Source organism: Ambystoma mexicanum, chromosome 1p (genome assembly GCF_040938575.1).
Source record: "Ambystoma mexicanum isolate Mex_15411 chromosome 1p, UKY_AmexF1_1, whole genome shotgun sequence".
Classification (NCBI taxonomy): domain Eukaryota; kingdom Metazoa; phylum Chordata; class Amphibia; order Caudata; family Ambystomatidae; genus Ambystoma; species Ambystoma mexicanum.
This window is the reverse complement of record NC_090921.1, coordinates 503,954,882-503,972,581: the sequence shown is the minus strand read 5'-3', so window position 1 is coordinate 503,972,581 and position 17,700 is coordinate 503,954,882.

Genomic DNA, 17,700 nt, shown 5'->3' with positions numbered 1-17,700 from the left:
TGCTAGAAAAAGACAGATGGATAGAGACAGACTTGTTGAACTTTCTTCAACATAGGGAACCCGGATGGATGTTCCTGCAAATAAACCAGCCAGAAGAAGCTATGTGGATACATTTAGAGACGTTGTCATAGAAAAATACATGAAGAGTTTGAGAACCAAGAGAAGCACCCAAGAAGATAATTATGAACTGAATGATTATCTGGACAGCACAGCACATTTGGGAAGCAACATATGGTACCAACCCATGAAAGAAGTTGGAATAAGGACGTCAGATGAAGAATGCTTTGTATGTGCACTCCTGCCATACAGCATGGGGAAGTCAAAGAACTTCATAGCTATTGAAATAAATTACCTAACTGCACACTGCATAGTGCACCTAGCTTTCTGTACTACAAGAGGCCAGTTCAAGGTTCGAACAGCCTCTCGCAAATGGGCAACTGAATGGACAGATCCAAATGAAGATGACTATGTTCAAGATATAAAGACAAGAAACAATGCCAAGACAAATAATCTTGTGATCAGATACGAGAAACCTGGAGTCAAAAGGAACTGGAATAAGAAGAGGATTAAATAAAAAAATGGAAAGTTCCAGGACAATATACAGAAGACATCCGTAGATGGAAAAACAGAGGCCAGGTGCAGATTTGGGGAACTATTCTATCACCAGATGGCTGGGAAGAAGGAGTGGTAATCTGCAGAGACTGGATAATAATGGGTCATTACCAACCAACAATCGAAAATGCACAAAAAATTGTGTAAACCATTATGGCCAAAAGCTGCTAAACTACTGACATGGGTCGAAGACAGAGGAGGACCCCTGCAGATAGTACCATTGGAAAGCTCTAAATTGTGCTTCAGGAACAATGGTACAAGAAAAATGGGGGAGAATCAGAACTGTGGACAAATCTTCGATGCACCAGGAATGAATATCGGAACAGCAGTCATCATTGATCATTATTGGGCTTGTGGATCCAAAGCCACATCAGACTGCCTAAAGATTGTGGAGGAATCTGCACATCGGTGAATGTCCATGTTCCTGCGTTGGTGATTCCTAAAGGTTACCTGAACATTAATAGTTTCCCGAAAGCAGATGCTCATTTGAGGAAGAAGAGATCTCTGGAGCTGATAAATCGAATAAAGAGAGAGAACTACTTCTCTGCCAAATCAATAGAAGCCTTTGATGCTATTCCATATGAGCACAGACTGTTCAGCCAGACTTCTTCAGTGTTCATGTTGATCTTCATGCCAAGGATCCAGGTTGGAGCAAATACCAAGTGGCTTCAGATCACCAGATGGGAATTGCTACAGACGATTAATACTACCATAAAGGGATTCAATGCAATCAGAGAAGAGATGAGAGCCATACGACTGATGACTCTCCAGAATAGGTACGACCTGGAAATGATCACAGCTATGGATGGAGGAGTTTGTGCCAAAATTGGAGCATCATGTTGCACATTTATACCTTCTCATGATGACGAGAATGGAACCTTGACAGAGGCCATAGACATGCTGACGAAATTACATGGCCAGATGAAAGAAGAGGTCGTAAACATTGCTGATGACAGCTGGTTTGGATCACTCTTCTTGTGGGTTCCACAATGGATGGCAGATATGTTCAAATTTCTTGGAACTTTGCTATTATAAGTGATGCTTGGATTCTGTGTGATCAAGATAATAATCTCACAGTGCAAGAAGACAGCAAAGAAAGCCATAGGGATGAACATTATGATTGATGTTGAAGCAGGATGGAAGCCTAAAGATCTGACTGATGAAGAAATTAGAGTCTTTGTAAAAGCCAGTATTCGTGCACCTGAGGGAACAATGTTTCTGTATCCAAAGGACCATAAGAAGTATGTGGGAAGATAGATCTATTGCAGTCCAAGTGATCAGTACATGCTCATGACATGGATGAGCATGTGAAATCAGCTGGATGCTTGAAGGGAGCCATAAAAATATCAATCCCTAAGAAGCATTTCTTCCGACCAGGATGTCTAGATGAAAAAAAGAGGATGCAAGAGTGGTTGATAAAACGCCCAGAGGGGGGAGTGTAGAGGAGGAGCCAAGTATCCCCACTCCAACTACCCCGCCTACATTACCTGAAAAGTATGAACCAAAGTATGTGACGTATACTCAACAGCAACAAGCAAAGAGAAGAGCGTGGACTTTTCGCAGTACCCATAAGAATACCTATACGTGAGAGAATATGGGAGGTAAAGTACCCATTGAGGAAACCATACTTGCATACAAGAGAATATGATGGCCATTTGAACGAGATTCCTGAAGAAGAAGAGAAACTAAATGACAAAGATGAATGGTGACGTCATACAAAGTGAATCGACACCCATATAGAAAGATAACCAGACCAGAGAGGCAGACGATTTATAAAAACAAAGAAGTACCAAGGATAAGTGACATCTTGGGATCAAGATGAAGAAACTTATGCCACAAGCCTGATGAAAATACTTAGTTAGTTTAAACGTGTACAGATGCAATGAAACGCAAGCAGCAAAGCAATCATGAAGCTAGCCACATGCTTTTAAATAGATTAGACAGCGGCAAGCGCCAAAATACATATATACATATATACCTACATAGAAACATATGGACAAGTAAAGGATGGATGTTTCCACTACGCATATAAGCAGTACTGCACAAAGCAAGAAGGCCTCATTCCAGTGTTGCAGTTAAGAAAAGCAATTGAATTAAACAGAATAAAAGTTCAGGTAAGGAGTTCACTGAGCCAAGAAAGCCAAACTGGAATTGGCTGACATTGGATACAATTAACGTGAAAGAACAGAAGCTCCTGTTCAAGGAGGTCAAGCAAAAACAAAAGACGTCAGAGAACTATTGGAGAAAAAAATCAAATACACGAAAAGGCTCAATTTCATGGTGTCCAGTCACATGATAGAGGGAAGTTGGACGAACGAGATGATCTCACCTACGCACAGAGGCCGGCTGGTGGCCATACTCCTTAAAAATTCTCAGAGAACATTACAAACTCAAGGCCAACTTCAAAGCACTAATTGACACTGTACTATTGAGGTGATATGCAAATTGGTGAGAAGCTGGTGCTAAAATGAGCTCACCTGCACCTGGTTGTTCAGTCTGCGTGCTGCTAACGTAGGTGGAAAAGTACTGACGGGGGTAAGAAGCCAACCAATTGTAGGGGACCACATAGTGGGGGGACCTATAGATTGTGTAGCCAATGGGATGTCGTACATTTAGTGACGTTCATAGTGGCCATTTTGAAGGGAGGGCTTAGTTGCCTCACCTGATGTTAACTATCCAATTAACTTCTCTCGTTACTCCACATAGATATAGAGCTTATCCTTAGTTATTCACTTAGAACCAATCCCACCTCCCGTTAGGTTTTTGTAGTTTGCCATGTAGGATGAGGTTTAGTTTAGTTTAGTTTAGTTTAGTTTAGTTTAGTTTAGTTTGTTTATTTATAGAGCGCATCCGAACCCTCAGGTAGCTGGGCGCATAATCATGTGCACAGCATAGTTACATATCGTTACACGAACACATGTATAGAAAAAGGGTACATACATTCAATGGACAAAAGGAATCGTACAGAATGTGGCATGAGATGCAGTTCTGGATAGTGGCGAGAGGAGGCAGGAATAAGTGTAAGTACATGGCAAGGTGTTTAGGCTGAGAGCCAGGATTTCACCATGGCTCTGAATGGCCAGAAAGAGGCTTCCGATCTGATTGTAAGAGGGAGAGAATTCCAGCATTGAGCTGCAAGCACTGGGAAGCTGGATCCTCCTGCTGTTTTTAGATTGTAGTAGGGAACATATAGTTGGTGCAGGTAGGGAGTTCTGGTGGGTCTAATGGAGCAGTGTCTAGAGAATTTGTCCAAAAGGTAGCGTGGGGCAGTGAGGGACAGGCACTTATGTGTGATGACAAGGGTTCTTAGCTTGATTCTCTCCCGGATAGGGAGCCATTGGACTTCTTTGCTAGCCTTAGATATGTGGGCCTTACGTGGGAGGTTGAGGGCACATTTTAAGGCGTTATTTTGGAGAATCTGGAGTCTGTTCAAATTTTTGGTGTTGGTGCCTAGGTAGAGTGTGTTACAGTAGTCTAACTTAGACAATATGAACGCTCTAACTAGGGTGAGGCAACTGGAGTGGGAAAGAAAAGGCTTACAGGCATTGATCAGTTTATTGGTGTAGGTGGTAGTTGAAATGGTGGTGTTTATTTGTTTTTTTAGCGACAGGGTGGAATCGAGGTACACACCTAGTGTTTTGACCTCTTTGGAGACTTTTATAATGTTGCCGTCAATGGTAAAGGATTGGTACCTAGGGTCCAATTTATTGAGGCGGGCCTGGGATCCTACGATAAGCAGTTCCGTTTTATCGTCATTGAGACAGAGACTGTGTGTGGCCATCCAGGCTTGAATTTCAAGGTAGATTTCATTAAGCTTTGCAACATCTTCTTCATAGCAACCAGTGAGAGTGATGAGGACCTGGGTGTCGTCTGCGTAATTAGTGTAGCTGACACCCAGTTCGTCGAGACGGTCAAAGAGGAGCTTAGTGAAGATGTTGTAAAGTGTGGGCGAAATGCAGGAGCCTAGAGGAACTCCACATTGAATTGGGATAGGGTCAGCAGCCCCGGAGGGGGCGAAGACCCTAGTCGACCTGTCAGACAAAAATGACTGAATCCAATTGGTGGCATTCTGTGAGAATGCGGCAGCCGAAGAGAGGTGTTGTGTGAGGATCTGGTGGTCAACCAGATCGAAGGCAGTGGAGAGGTCCAACAGGAGCAAAATGGCCAGTTTGCCCTTGTCTTTGGCATCATCCATTCGGATTTTTAGATCCAGGAGGGCAGTTTCGGTCCCATGCCTGGGTCTAAAGCTGGATTGTCGCAAGCCTAGGAGGTTGTTGTCTTCCAAATGTTATTGTATTTGGAGGTAGGCTACTCTGTTTAAGATTTTAAGGCGAAAAGGGACCGTAGTGGTGGGTCTATAGTTCGTGTGGATGTTAGGGTCTAGGTTGGGTTTTTTGAGAAGGGGGAGGGCCCACGCTTCTTTGAGGTTATTGGGGACCACTGAGTTTTTAAAGGAAGAGTTGATCAATGAGGTGATAAGAGGGCTAGCTCATTAGCTCCATCTTTGATGACGGACGCAGGGCATAAGTCGCCTTTGCAATTGGAAGGTTTGAGGCTGCCGATTATCTTGACTACTTCCTCCTCTGTGACTGGAGAGAAGTGGAAGGGGGGGCAGTTTGGGATAGTATAGTCTTTTTTACTATTGAGGTTATCTTTGGCAGCAAGGTTAGCTTTTTTAGCTTCAATCTTTGCTTGAAGGAGGGCGATATTGTTGGCGAGGGCAAGCTGAATATTATTACACCAGGCCTTGTCCTGGGTGCAGTCCTCTGTAGGTGGCAGTGGTGATTCGAGTTCCCTTAATATAGAGAATAATTCTTTGGTACCAGATTTGGCATTAAGTATTCTTGTGTTATAAATCTCTTTTTTTGCCTTTAAGATGGCAGATTTGTAGGTGGAGGCGGCTGAGACGAATTTGTCTTTGGTGGCAAGAGATGGGGCTTTTCTCCAGCTGGTTTCCGCCGTTCTTTTGATGTTGCAGAGAGCTTTTAGTTCTGCTCAGAAACCATTTGTTGGAGTGGGCGATGGGTTTGGCTTATCGTTGTTTAAGAGGAGCTATCTGGTTGAGAGCTAGTTCCAGAGTGTTGTTGTATAGGTCTACAAGGGTAGATGGGTTGTCATTATGAGTGGGAAGGTTAGCTTTGGTGATAGGCAAGAGAAGTGGTCTTAGGTTCTCTATAGTAATGTTGCGATTGTTTCTGGAGATTATTTGTGGTTTCCTAGAGGGTGGTGTGGTTGTGGGTATGGTTCTGGGTAGAGAGAAGGTGATAAGGTGATGGTCAGTCCACGCGCAAGGAATGATGTCAGTCAGTGAAAGGTTGCAGTTGGCATCTGCAAGCCAGTCAAGGGATCTTCCTTTTGTGTGTGTTGGTTTATTGATGTGTTGCGTGAGGCCTAAAAGAGTAATGGTGTCATTGAGAGAGGTGGCGTGAGTGTCATTAGGGTCACTGAGACCCAGGTTGAAATCACCCATGATGATGATTTGTGATTTAGGTTTAGTGTTTGTAGTGAGTAGGAGAGAGATATCCTCTTCAAAGGTGGACAGAGGACCTACGGGTCTGTATATAATGTGTAGGAGGATGGTTTGGGTGTTAGATAATGGGAGTTTAATGGATAGGAGTTCGGCTGAGGGTAGGGTTGTGTTAGTTACATCTCTGATGTTTAGGATGGATTTAGCAATAATTGCTACACCTCCTCCTATTCCGTTTTTTCTGTCAGCACGAATGATGTTGTAGTTGTCCGGGATGGCTAGAGCTAATGTGGGACCAGCTGCTAAGTGGAGCCACGTCTCAGTGATAGCGATAAAGTCGAAGTGGTTGGCAGAGATAATGTCGGCAATATCAGTGGCGTGGGCTACCAGTGAGCGGGCATTGATAAGGGCACCCTTGATGGAGGTGGATGAGAGGTTGACTTTCGTAGGTAGTTGAGTGTGGGGTGCTATGGGATTATGACCGTGTGAAGGGTCGATGTGCGCAGTTTGCTGCACATGGATCTTGGTCTGGTTGGCGAGCATTGTAGCGAGTTTTAGGTCGAGGCTAGTGCGGTGGCTGAGTCTTGTGTTTCTAATCTTAATTGGTCGGGCTGCATTCAAGAAGGTAGTAGTGGGTAGAAGGAGGCGAGAGCCTAGTCTTGTGTTTCTGAGAGGTGTGGGACAGGGTGTGAAGGGTGTAGGTGGACAAGCAAATCTGTTTATCCAGTCCACTGGGGATAGTGAGTCTGGGTAGAGTGGCATAGTTGAGTTGGTATAGTTCTGAGGTGTGATATTGTGGAGCAAAGGGAAGAACGTTGCCATGATCAATGTGGCACCTCTAAGTGTGTTCATCATGGGAGGTTTGGTACTGAGTGGTAATGGCAGTGATGGCAGCAAAGGTTTAGCGAGTGGAACGGCACTTTATGCAGTCAATTAAGGTTAGCAATAACAGTGAATATAGGCACCTGCGCAAGTCGCAATAGGTAGAGGGCAATGTTAGCACTTAAATGAACTTTGCAATAGCAGTAAACATGGGCATTTACTTAGGCAGCAATAGGCAGAGGGCAGAATGAGCACTTAAATGAGCTATGCAATCAAAGTAAACATATGCATCTGTATGGCAATGCGTGCTCGCAATGAGGGGTATACAGTCAGTGCTATGGCCTCGTTAGGTAAAGGCAGCGAGCAGTATGAACAGTCAGTAAATGCACGCAATAAGTGTACGCATAAGTATCACTAGGGCCGCCGAGGGCGTGGCACAGTGTGGCAAGGTAATCACATACAGGCAGGGCAGAGTGAACACGTGAGGATATTTGCAGCACATGACTGTTAGATCAGTCAGTAACTGCACAAGATAATGACGCATGTCAAAACGTCAACGATGACTAGTTATGGGTATAAAAAGCCCAATTTTTGATGAAGTGAGTAGAGTCAGAGTATCGATCGATTGCTGATGTTCGTTGTACTCCCTGTTTTAGATACTTGACATTAAAACAGACAAATGTTGCCAAACTATTTGTGTCATCTTGATTATTGATGTATGAATAAAATCTGCATCCCCATCCATCTCCAGGGTATTGCTACTCATCTTAAAGGGCTGTTTGGGAACACCCAGCTCACCTCACTGCAAAACTAGAAGTTTGCCAGTGGGGGTTACCTGATTTACCTCCAGCGAATAGTATTAACCGGTGCTGGAAATACCAGCAAATCCTGCATTGGAGTACTATGGGACTCCATCGAATCGGGAATGACTGCCGTTGCCTGTACCTGGAATATATCGGAATTACCGGGATATCAGGCGCCGCTAACGGTAGGTCCGTGTCCCGGTATCACGCCGCAATTACTGGCGGGTTACCGGGAAACTCCTAATGACCTCCGTAGACTCCTCCTTGACACTTCCTTAACACTTACATGGAATAATGGAATCCTTTGAAGAAGTTGACAGCGATTCTTGACCCACTGAATGTGATTCTAGAACCAATCCAGAGCCTTCCTTTAGCTCCTAACATTACATTATGAACTCTGGTGGGAATGCACTGCTTCAGTGTTTGCCAGAAACAGTCGAGTTTTTAACACATTGCTGTGTTTGCAAAAGCCATGAATAGGTGGTCCACCCACCACTGATGCTTCAGATGCGAGCATGAAGTGGTAACCCCCACCATGGGGACCTTGGCTCCTGAAATGTGAGCAGATACCCAGTGATACCACCATGGTGTACAAAGGGTGATAGTGGCGGGCTGCAGTGTACGTGGCTTAATGTGTGCCCACTCAATGACAATGATGTGCTACATATCCCTACCATAATGTGGTTTAAAAAAGGTGTTCAACTGCCACATACCGCGTTTGCAGTTTTTTATGAATTATGTTAGCCTAAACACCCCTACATGTAGTCATATGCCAGTGGAATCAAAACGTTCTTATTTATCTTATTTTATGAAAAAGTTCTTTAATGCTGGGAAAGAAATGAAGTACTTTTCAACCAAAGTCCCTCTAGAACCAGGAACCTTATTATGTGAAGCATGTTACTGTAAAATAAATAGCATGTGTTTTTCCACCACCAAGTTATGAGTTGCGATTGCATGTGGTATAGCACGTGTCATTACAATTACCCCCATACGCTTAATGAGGCCCCAGGGGATTAGTATTCTTCCTGGTGTGGTCTGGTGAAGGTTTGCCAGGGCGCCATCAAAACAATGGGTATATACCCCTGAAAAGAGCAGCAAGGTGGCGGAGCGTCCCATGTGAGGGACACGCACGCAGAGGGATAACCCTTAGATGCAAAGGTTCCTTCCGTCGTGACAGGTCCACATAGAGACATCCCTCCCCAGGAGGCAGGCTTAAAGACCGATGTGCACAGAGTACAAGCATTGGCAAAGCCAACTTTGTTGGCTTTTGTGTAGGCACGGGAAAGGCATTTGCCAGGCACTGCTACAACAGGTTTCCAAGTAACAGTAGACGTTTTAACATATTACTGTGTTTAATACAAACCCTAAGGAGGTGGTCCCCCCCACCACTGATGCTGTAGAGGCTGGCATTGAGCAGGAACCACCCTCCACATAGATACCTCGGCTTCTGAATTCCCACTAAGTGCACCTAGGCGTACATAGGGTGGTAGTGACAGACTCCTGTGAACTTGGTTTTGTGTGTGCACACTCAATGACCAAGATCGATCCCTGGAATAACAATTCCGGGTGAGATTGCCCACTGAAAGCATTCTTGCTGCCACTTTTGTTTGATATGTTTTATTGAATTGAACTACAGCAGAAATTACTGACTGTTGTAAAATTTGGTTAGGCTTGAAATACTTTATATTTGTTTTAGATTGTGAACTTGAATTCACATTTTAACTTACTGCAAGGTAGCTTTAACAAGGGAAGTATTTCTTCTATCTCTTTTCCTGCTCCCGTGACGTAACCCCATGCCATATTGGTTAAGTTACGTTGTCTTATACCGCGTACTGTCACCATTGGGGTGGTCTCCAAGCCCTCATGGGGCTCTTCTAAAATGGAGGGTGTGGTGGGTTAGTGAAGGTAGAATGATGGGATAGATCCAGAACCAGGAGATACTGGCGCCTGTGTGTGTTGGCTTGCAGGTGAGTTGATTGCGTGCACTGGCTTGTTGTATCAGTAAGGGTAACGCCCAGTGCCTTGGTTGTTTGTTGTATGCAAATGTTAGTTAAGTTGGGTGTGTGTTTTTGTGTAGTTTGGCTAGCCCATAACGCGTGCGTAGTACCTGTTAGGTATGTTAGCACTTATGTGCCGGGGCTGGCGTCAGCGCAGCAGTAATGGGTGAGATTGCACAATGAAAGCATACGCGCCGCCACTTTTGCCTGATAGGTTGAATTGAATTGAACTAGAGCAGAAATGACTTACTGTTGTGAAATTTGGTTAGGCTTGAAATACTTTATATTTGTTTTAGATCGTGAACTTGAATTCACATTTTAACTTACTGCAAGATAGCTTTAACTACAGAACTATTTCTTCAATATCCTTTCCTGCCCCTGTGACATAGCCCCACATGATCTTTAGTAGTTATGTGCCGGGGCTGACGTCCATGCAGCATGCGCCTACAGCGGCCACACCAATAGTACATTAAAGGTGCACTAAAGGCAAGTCCTTCTACACTGGTCCCCGCTCCGGATGGGCCATTGGCCTGATCAGGCTGCCAAGACACTGCTGATGGCCCATGGCAAGACTAATTGACCAGGCTGTGGCTGGCACAAAGATAATGGGCCTCATAATGAGTTTGGAGATAGCCATGCCGTTCTTACCAGCATGGCTACCCCAAACCGGGTACCGGGTCCCAAAAATAGGGAATTACCGTGCCATGCGGACTTTAGCGGGCCCGGTAATTCCCATTCTCGGGACCCAGACCCGATACATCCCCATTCCCATTGAGCTCCTCTAGGGCTCAATGGGAATGGGGAGGATGCTAACAACGGGCCCGTTAATGACGGGCCCGTTGTTAGCATCCTGTACTGATAGCGGGTCCCGCTCTGGACGTCTGGTCTGGTCCCGCTGCAGAACTCGTAATGTGGTGGCCCGGAATGAACGGTGCCGGTCCCTTACCGCCACCATTCATTCCGTGGCCGCCAGCCTCGTAATGAGGCCCAATGTATAAGTATCTACGCAATTACCTACTTTCATTAGCCCTGCCTGACACTACATTCCTGCCTGGGTTTCTCTGTTCCCGCTCTTCCTGGTCCAAGTCCATTTAAAAGACTGACGGGCCTGGAGAGGGTAGGTGCAAATGCCCTTCTTCTAAAATATTTTTTCGCAATGGTTCTTCATTCCCATTTGTTACTGGGGCTTGATTAATGCCAGATCAGCAGTCGCTCACCGAGATGACATTCACTCACTTTTAATGGATTTCTCCCCCTATATTTTATGCCTAACAGAAACCTGGTTCTCACCTGCATCTGATCCTGACATTATGCAGATCCTACGCCCTAATTATAGAATTGTGCATCTTGACTGGACCCCTGCGACTATAGGAGGTTTGCTCTAATTTACTCTGCAGCTTTTAACTGTACTTCGATTACTATGACTGTGTCTCTATTTAGTTCAGTTCCAAATTACATCTAACATCACAACCCATATACTGTTTGTTTATTGGCCCCCTCATCATCCATTAGCAAGCTTTGCTTGTAAATTCACCCAACTCATTTAGGATCTCGCCTTAGATCACTCTAAGCTCATTCTTATGGGTGATTTTAATGTTTGGCCTAACAACCCCACTGACTTATGTTAGTAATTTGATTGCTGCAGTCGCTGATTGAAATTTTTATTTGTGCAGCCATTTACCAACTCCTTGATATTACCTTTTCATATAAATATCTGATAGCTACTCTCCTCCCATTTATTATGTTTCTCTCTCACCCTCCTCCTCTACTCCCCAAAGTCCAGCAGTCGCGACACCAACGGGCCAGGGTGGATCCGGCCACAGTGGCTGATTATTTAATGACTAGTTCATCTCCTTTCATTGAGAAAGACAATTTAGATCCTTGCATTGCGTTACTCAATGCTGTGATAGATGTGGCTGACACACTGGCCCTGTGGTTTTCTTCTGATCTTAGAGTGCTTAAACAAACCTGCCGTCGAGCAGAACGCAAATGGCATGCTAATTTGGACCCATCTTCTGCATTGATTTACAATCAGACATTGGCACCCATTAGGAGTTTGGTGAGTAATGCGCCGGTGCTACCGGTGGGTTACCGGAAAACTCCTCTTACCGTTGCCGGCATACTGGTGTTACTGGGATATTACAGGCGCTGGCAACGGCAGTAAGTTCCCAGTCCATGGAATCCAATTGAACTCCATGGAATGGGAACTACAGAAGCACTGTTAATGGTGCCGGTGCTTCAGTGATTTTGCTGCTGGTAGGGGCTTGAACTCCGGGCAGGTCGGGCCTGCCGGTAGTTCACTACCCCTACTGGTAGACTCAGAGTAACCCGGCGCAAAAATAATGCTGGAGCCGATAGTACCAGCCATTTTACCAGCATTTTTTTCCGTACCGAATTACTCGTAATGACCCCCATTGTCAAGCTGTTATGATGCAATTAAAGAAGAAAAATCTCAACTTTATGCAAATCGCATTATATCAGCATCTCGTTCTCCATGTGAATTTTTTAGGGTTGGTAAGGAACTTTCAGTCCACCTGTGGAAATGATAGTTTCTATGTCCCATTTCATTTGCAATGTAGTATGTGACTTTTAATTTCCCCACTGTATGCAGTGTATTGCACAACTTCATTTTCCAAAGTATTGGTTGACTTTTATTTTTCCCAAATGTATTTTCCTCTGTGTCCCCTGCACTGTGTAGGGGTGGGGCTGTGGACCCAAGCCAGGATCCCTCCAAGAACCAGTTCTACCTGTTGCTCTAATCTAAGCACACAATCTAATTTCTTCATTGTGGGAATGGGTGGGGGTGGATTCTAGAAGTACACTTGTCCTCCACTTTGTAATTACCTAAAAATGTGTTCCGATCTCCCCTCCCCTGGAAACCACAAACGTGTCCCTGGCAACAACAAACAAACCAGTTGCCTGGCCTCCCCTTCCCTGGAGACCATGCAACAGTGTAATCTTGACAACCACAAGTTGTGCTCCTGTGTGGGAGCGACAGCATCATATAAAACCTGTGGAGAAAGTACTGGGCTCTCTCTTTTTGGTTGCTGGCGGTGGTGTGCTGACAGGGGACAGCAGAGCTCAGGAGGCCCCATTCACAGGTACCCTTGTGTTCTACCAGGAGGGCTCCTGGCCTGTCTGCCTGCCCCCGCCCCGTCTCTCCTTATCTGTGTCTGTGTCTCTATCTCCCTGTGTCCCTGTCCCTGTCTCCCTGTGTCTCTGTGCCTGTCTCCCTCTGTCTATGGGCCTGTCTCCTTGCGTCTCTTTACCTGTCTCCTTGTGTCTCTGTGCCTGTCTCCCTCTCCCTATGTCTGTGCCTGTCCCCCTCTCCCTTTGTATGTGCCTGTCCCCTTCTCTGCCTACATGTGTCTGTCTCCCTGTATCTGTGTCTGTCTCCCTTTGTATGTCCCTTTCTCTCTCCTTTTCCCCAGCCACCGTTTCTTCCAGCCCCGTCTCCAACTCCCTCTTCACCCTTCACTTTCTCCCTTGGGGTTCCTTCCCCCCACATCTAAGGGTACTCTCCATAGCCCGAGTTCCATGCCAGTGGGTGTGCCTAACTAGTATGCCTCCCATCAATGCCCCACCTTGTGCCTGCCACCCAGCACAGGCAATCACCTGTGTCCTGTGTGTCTAATTTATCCTGCTGGCAAAGAGTTTACTCCTCTTCCTGTAATAGATCTGTTGCTAATTTCCACCAAGACATTTTTGCCTTCATTGTGTTCCCCCTTGTCAGTGTAGTCTACCAGTTATTGCCAGAGGGGAACCCAGTCCGTCTGTGTACACAACGCACCCTCACCGGGTCTGTTGATTCCCTGGTCCAAAACTGTGGCCTTGCCTGGGGTCTCCCACACGGCCTCCCCCATTTTGGCCTGCCTCCCACTTCCACACCCTCCTCCACCGGTTGCCGACTCTTTATCTTCCCAATCTCAGTGTGACTCCATTGGTGCGTATTTTGTGGAGAAAATGTGTACTATTCGCCAGTCTATTGTAACTGCCAGTTCCCGATCTTCTGCTTCCACTCAGATCGTGCAGACGTTGTCTGAACTGTTTAGAATTGAAGCTGTCACTGAAGATGTTGATTTTGCCACCCTACGCAGACTTAAATCTGCATCTACAATGGATCCTATTCCTCTTCATATTATTCAATCACTAACCTCTGAATCTATCTCTTTAATCACTACTGCTCTTCATTATTCTTTTTCCAATAGTGTGATCCCAGCCTCATTAAAACATGCCCTGGTCACCCCACTATTAAAGAACCCTCACTTGGGTCGTGCTCTTCCAGCTAACTACCAGCCTATATCTCATCTTCCAATTCTATGGAACTTATGGAAGCCATTATTACACATCAATGTTCTCGCTTTCTTGAATCAAACCACCTATTCCACCCTTTTCATTCTGGTATTAGACCCTTGATGGGCATGGAGGCAGTAATGATCTCCATCCTGGATGATTTGTCTCTGCCCAGGATGGCAGCAAGGTCGGCCTAATGATTCTCCATGACCTCTCTGCGGCCTTTGATACCATTGATCACGGTATTCTTCTTTGCTGCCTTAAGTTTCCTTGCATATCTGCTTCTCCTTTATCCTGGTTTGTCTCTTTTCTTGCAGATTACACTCAAATGGTATCTCTTTTTACTTTCCCCTATTTGCCTGTAGCTTTATCATGTGGTGTTCCTCAGGGATCTTCCCTTTTCCCTCTTCTTTTTAACTTTTATTTTTTATTTATTTAATTTGAATGATATTTTTTACTTTGATTTCAGCACACAACACCCAGAGGCATCTAGGTGCTAGGTACAGAAAATGCATTGCATAGAAAATGCAGTGCAAGCAAACATAAGTAGGTTACAGACAAAGTTAGTAGGTGTGTGCAGAGTGGCAAAGCCTCACCTCATGGTACGGGGGCTACTTCAGGGGTGCATACAGGACGTAATAGGCAGCATAAGTCAAAATCGGCATGTTTACACATACTGACAATGCCTCACCTCACAGTACGGGGGCTACTTCAGACGTGTAGGAAAAATAAGCAGCATAAGACTAGCAGACCTACACCATGGAGAGCAAGGTAACTACAGGCGTATAGACAGGCATGAGTTAGTGATAATGTCAGGTGGGTGCACACACAGAAGAACCTCTCCTCATGGTGCAGGGCCTATTATTGGTGAGCATACAGGGGTATTGACAAAGGAAGGTCATTACAAGAGCAGGAAGGGCCACTTAGCAAGTTGCAGGTGGCTGCAGATGCAGTGCAATGTGAAGAGCTATAAGCAGTCAAAGCAAGACAAACTCCTGCTTTTTGCAGCAACATAAGGTGTTGTATGTAGATAGCGCAGTGAGCAAAAAAGCGATGGTTGGGACAGAGGTAGTGCAGGGAGGATTGTGTATGCTTTAGCTTTAAAATACAATGAGAATTTAGACGCCATTTTAGATATTAATCCCGGGAGGATAGCTCAGTGGCAACGTGCTCGCCTTAGAAGCAAGACGACACGAAGCAACACAGGTTCGATCCCCGGGTCTGCGCTTACAAACCTCTGGGTATTTAAGCGCATTATAAATATGCAACTAAGACAACAACAACAACAAAAAATTCTTTAACAGCGCCTTGATGCCCCCGGGCTTTGTGAGCACTTTAAAAATGCAAATAAATAAATATTAGCAGCCATATTGGAATTGAGGCCTACCTTCTCACTACAGCCAGAATCGCAGCCTAAGCCCCACATGGACATGAGCGTATGCATGTTGGAATAGGGAATAGGGTGTAGCCTGGGCAACGGTGAGAAAGGCCAGAGCTGTAGAGATTCGTGATTCATTAACCTTTCATTGTCTCATATTACCAGCATTCGATTCCCAGAAGCAATGCGTCTGCAAGGCCACAAGGGGGTTGAGAGCTCTCTGCAAAAAGCAATCCCACAAGCCTCCGACCTTCCCTGTCCCACCTATAAATAATAGCACCCAGAGGCCCCATCCCAAGAATGTCAACATTCCAAGTTACCAGCCAGTCCCAGACCCCCCCGATGATAAAACTGTTAAACCCCCAATCGATCAAAAAAGATCAGAAAGCAGGGACCAGTTGCCTTCACCATAGGTCACGTGATTTGTGCTGTGAGGTACCAGGAGGGATAAAACAACATAGCTACAATGAGGGTAGGAAGCTTTGGATGGGCACTGACATGTCTGGAATCAAGCTAGTATGTGCAATGAAAGGACCTTGAAGTATCAGGTTAGAGATAGAGCATGTATTGTTTTTCTTCACATGATTGCCAATTACATGTATCTTTGTACCTGATGACGCGCAAGGAAGAGCCCAGGTGGAAGAAGATGGACAGACGGGGCTGGGACGACTGGCCTGGCATCCCGTATGGAGCATGTAGCCTATGTAAAGGGTCGCACCAACCAGCCATTCTGATTTGTACATTATGTAATTTTCATCACTGATGACGCTAAGTGCCTTAAAGTGTTGCTCTTACTAATTTTGGCATAATGTTATGTGGCAGCAGAGTGCTTTGCTGGCGCATTTCTATTTTTGTGGAAATAAAACTTTGTTCTCATTGAAAGAGGTGTGCTGGGCCTTTTACCCTAGTGGGTTGTATTTTTTCTTGTGTGAGCGTTGAGGAGTTTCTCTGCATTTTTGGTGACCACGACATGATCCCAGCGAGCCCCGTGAAGACAGAGGCTTCCAGGCCGCATCTCTGTAGGGGCCGTGCCCATCTACAGTGACCAGTCCAAAATATGCAACCCAGAGTGGTGTACAGGAGCCGTTTTCACATAATTCCTGTCTGCTCTTAGGCGTGGGGTGCGGCTCCTAGGAGAGTGCAGGTTGTTATTTGGCCCTCGTGACAGAGGAGCTTGGGTGAACATGCAGATGTAAGTGCACCTCTTAAGAGTGATAACACCAGGGGAAGGGGCGAGTGGGGAGGCGCAGTGTGTGTGTGTGAAGGGAGAGTGAGTAAGGCCACGTGGTAACTTTTTATAGTTTTTTATCATTATTAAGGAGATAACGAGGAGGAAACAAGAGGGTGGGATCTTTTCTGAGTAAGAGGAGAAGATGGCGCTATTTCTTATTCTGATAACAGGATACAAAAAGTAGGAGCTCTGTATAATTAGAGAGCTCGAATCCCAATATATTTTGAGTGGGGGTAGGAGGCAGAGTAGTGGTTGTTGTTTTAGCTTGTTATTTTAGTTTGTTGTTTTAGTGTATTGAGCTATTACTGTGAATTCGGTGGTGGCCGAGGGAGGGCCTGTGAAAATAGTGTGAGTGTAAGGAGTGTGGGGGTAAGAGCGAAGGGAGGGAGTGCGAACAGGGGCGACCGGGCGGTGGGGACAGAGGACTGGTAGTGATGGTTATAATAACACTGTGTGTGACGTATAACTTGAAGCCTCTTTTGAACATATCATTGTCAATATGGGGGTATTGACTCCATGAGGGCATATGTATGGTGCGTTGCCCTTGTACAAAGACAAGATACAGAAGTACCACAACCAGTGGGTAGTAGAGACCCAAGGGGGGATGTCACGCCCTTGGACAGAGCAGGACACCAACAACAGAGAGATACTAGTATACATGAACACGTTCCTAACTGCTAAGCATAAAGGTAAACAATTACAGAAACGAAAAAAGATTTTAGACTTGTGGAAAACGGTAGAGGATATAGAGGACACTGTTGGGTGTACACCCCGGCACGAAGATAGCACCACCTTGAATATGTCAAATGCAACGGTGCCAGAAAGCGCTGCAGCCCACAACTAGGCAGGGGCTTTATCCACTAACCGCCCATTCTGCTATGGGGTACACTAACCCAACATCCTTGCCCACAGCTGCCACTACCGCACCCCCATATCGTCCAACACCAAACAATGTTATGCCACAAACGAGTAACTCACAGAAGGAATTACAGGAGGCCTTAGAGGCAACACAGGAGGAGTTAGCCCATTTGAGGGCAGTAAAAGGAGGGGAGAGCAACTAGGGGTGTGGTCTGGATGAGTGGAGGGCTGGAGATATT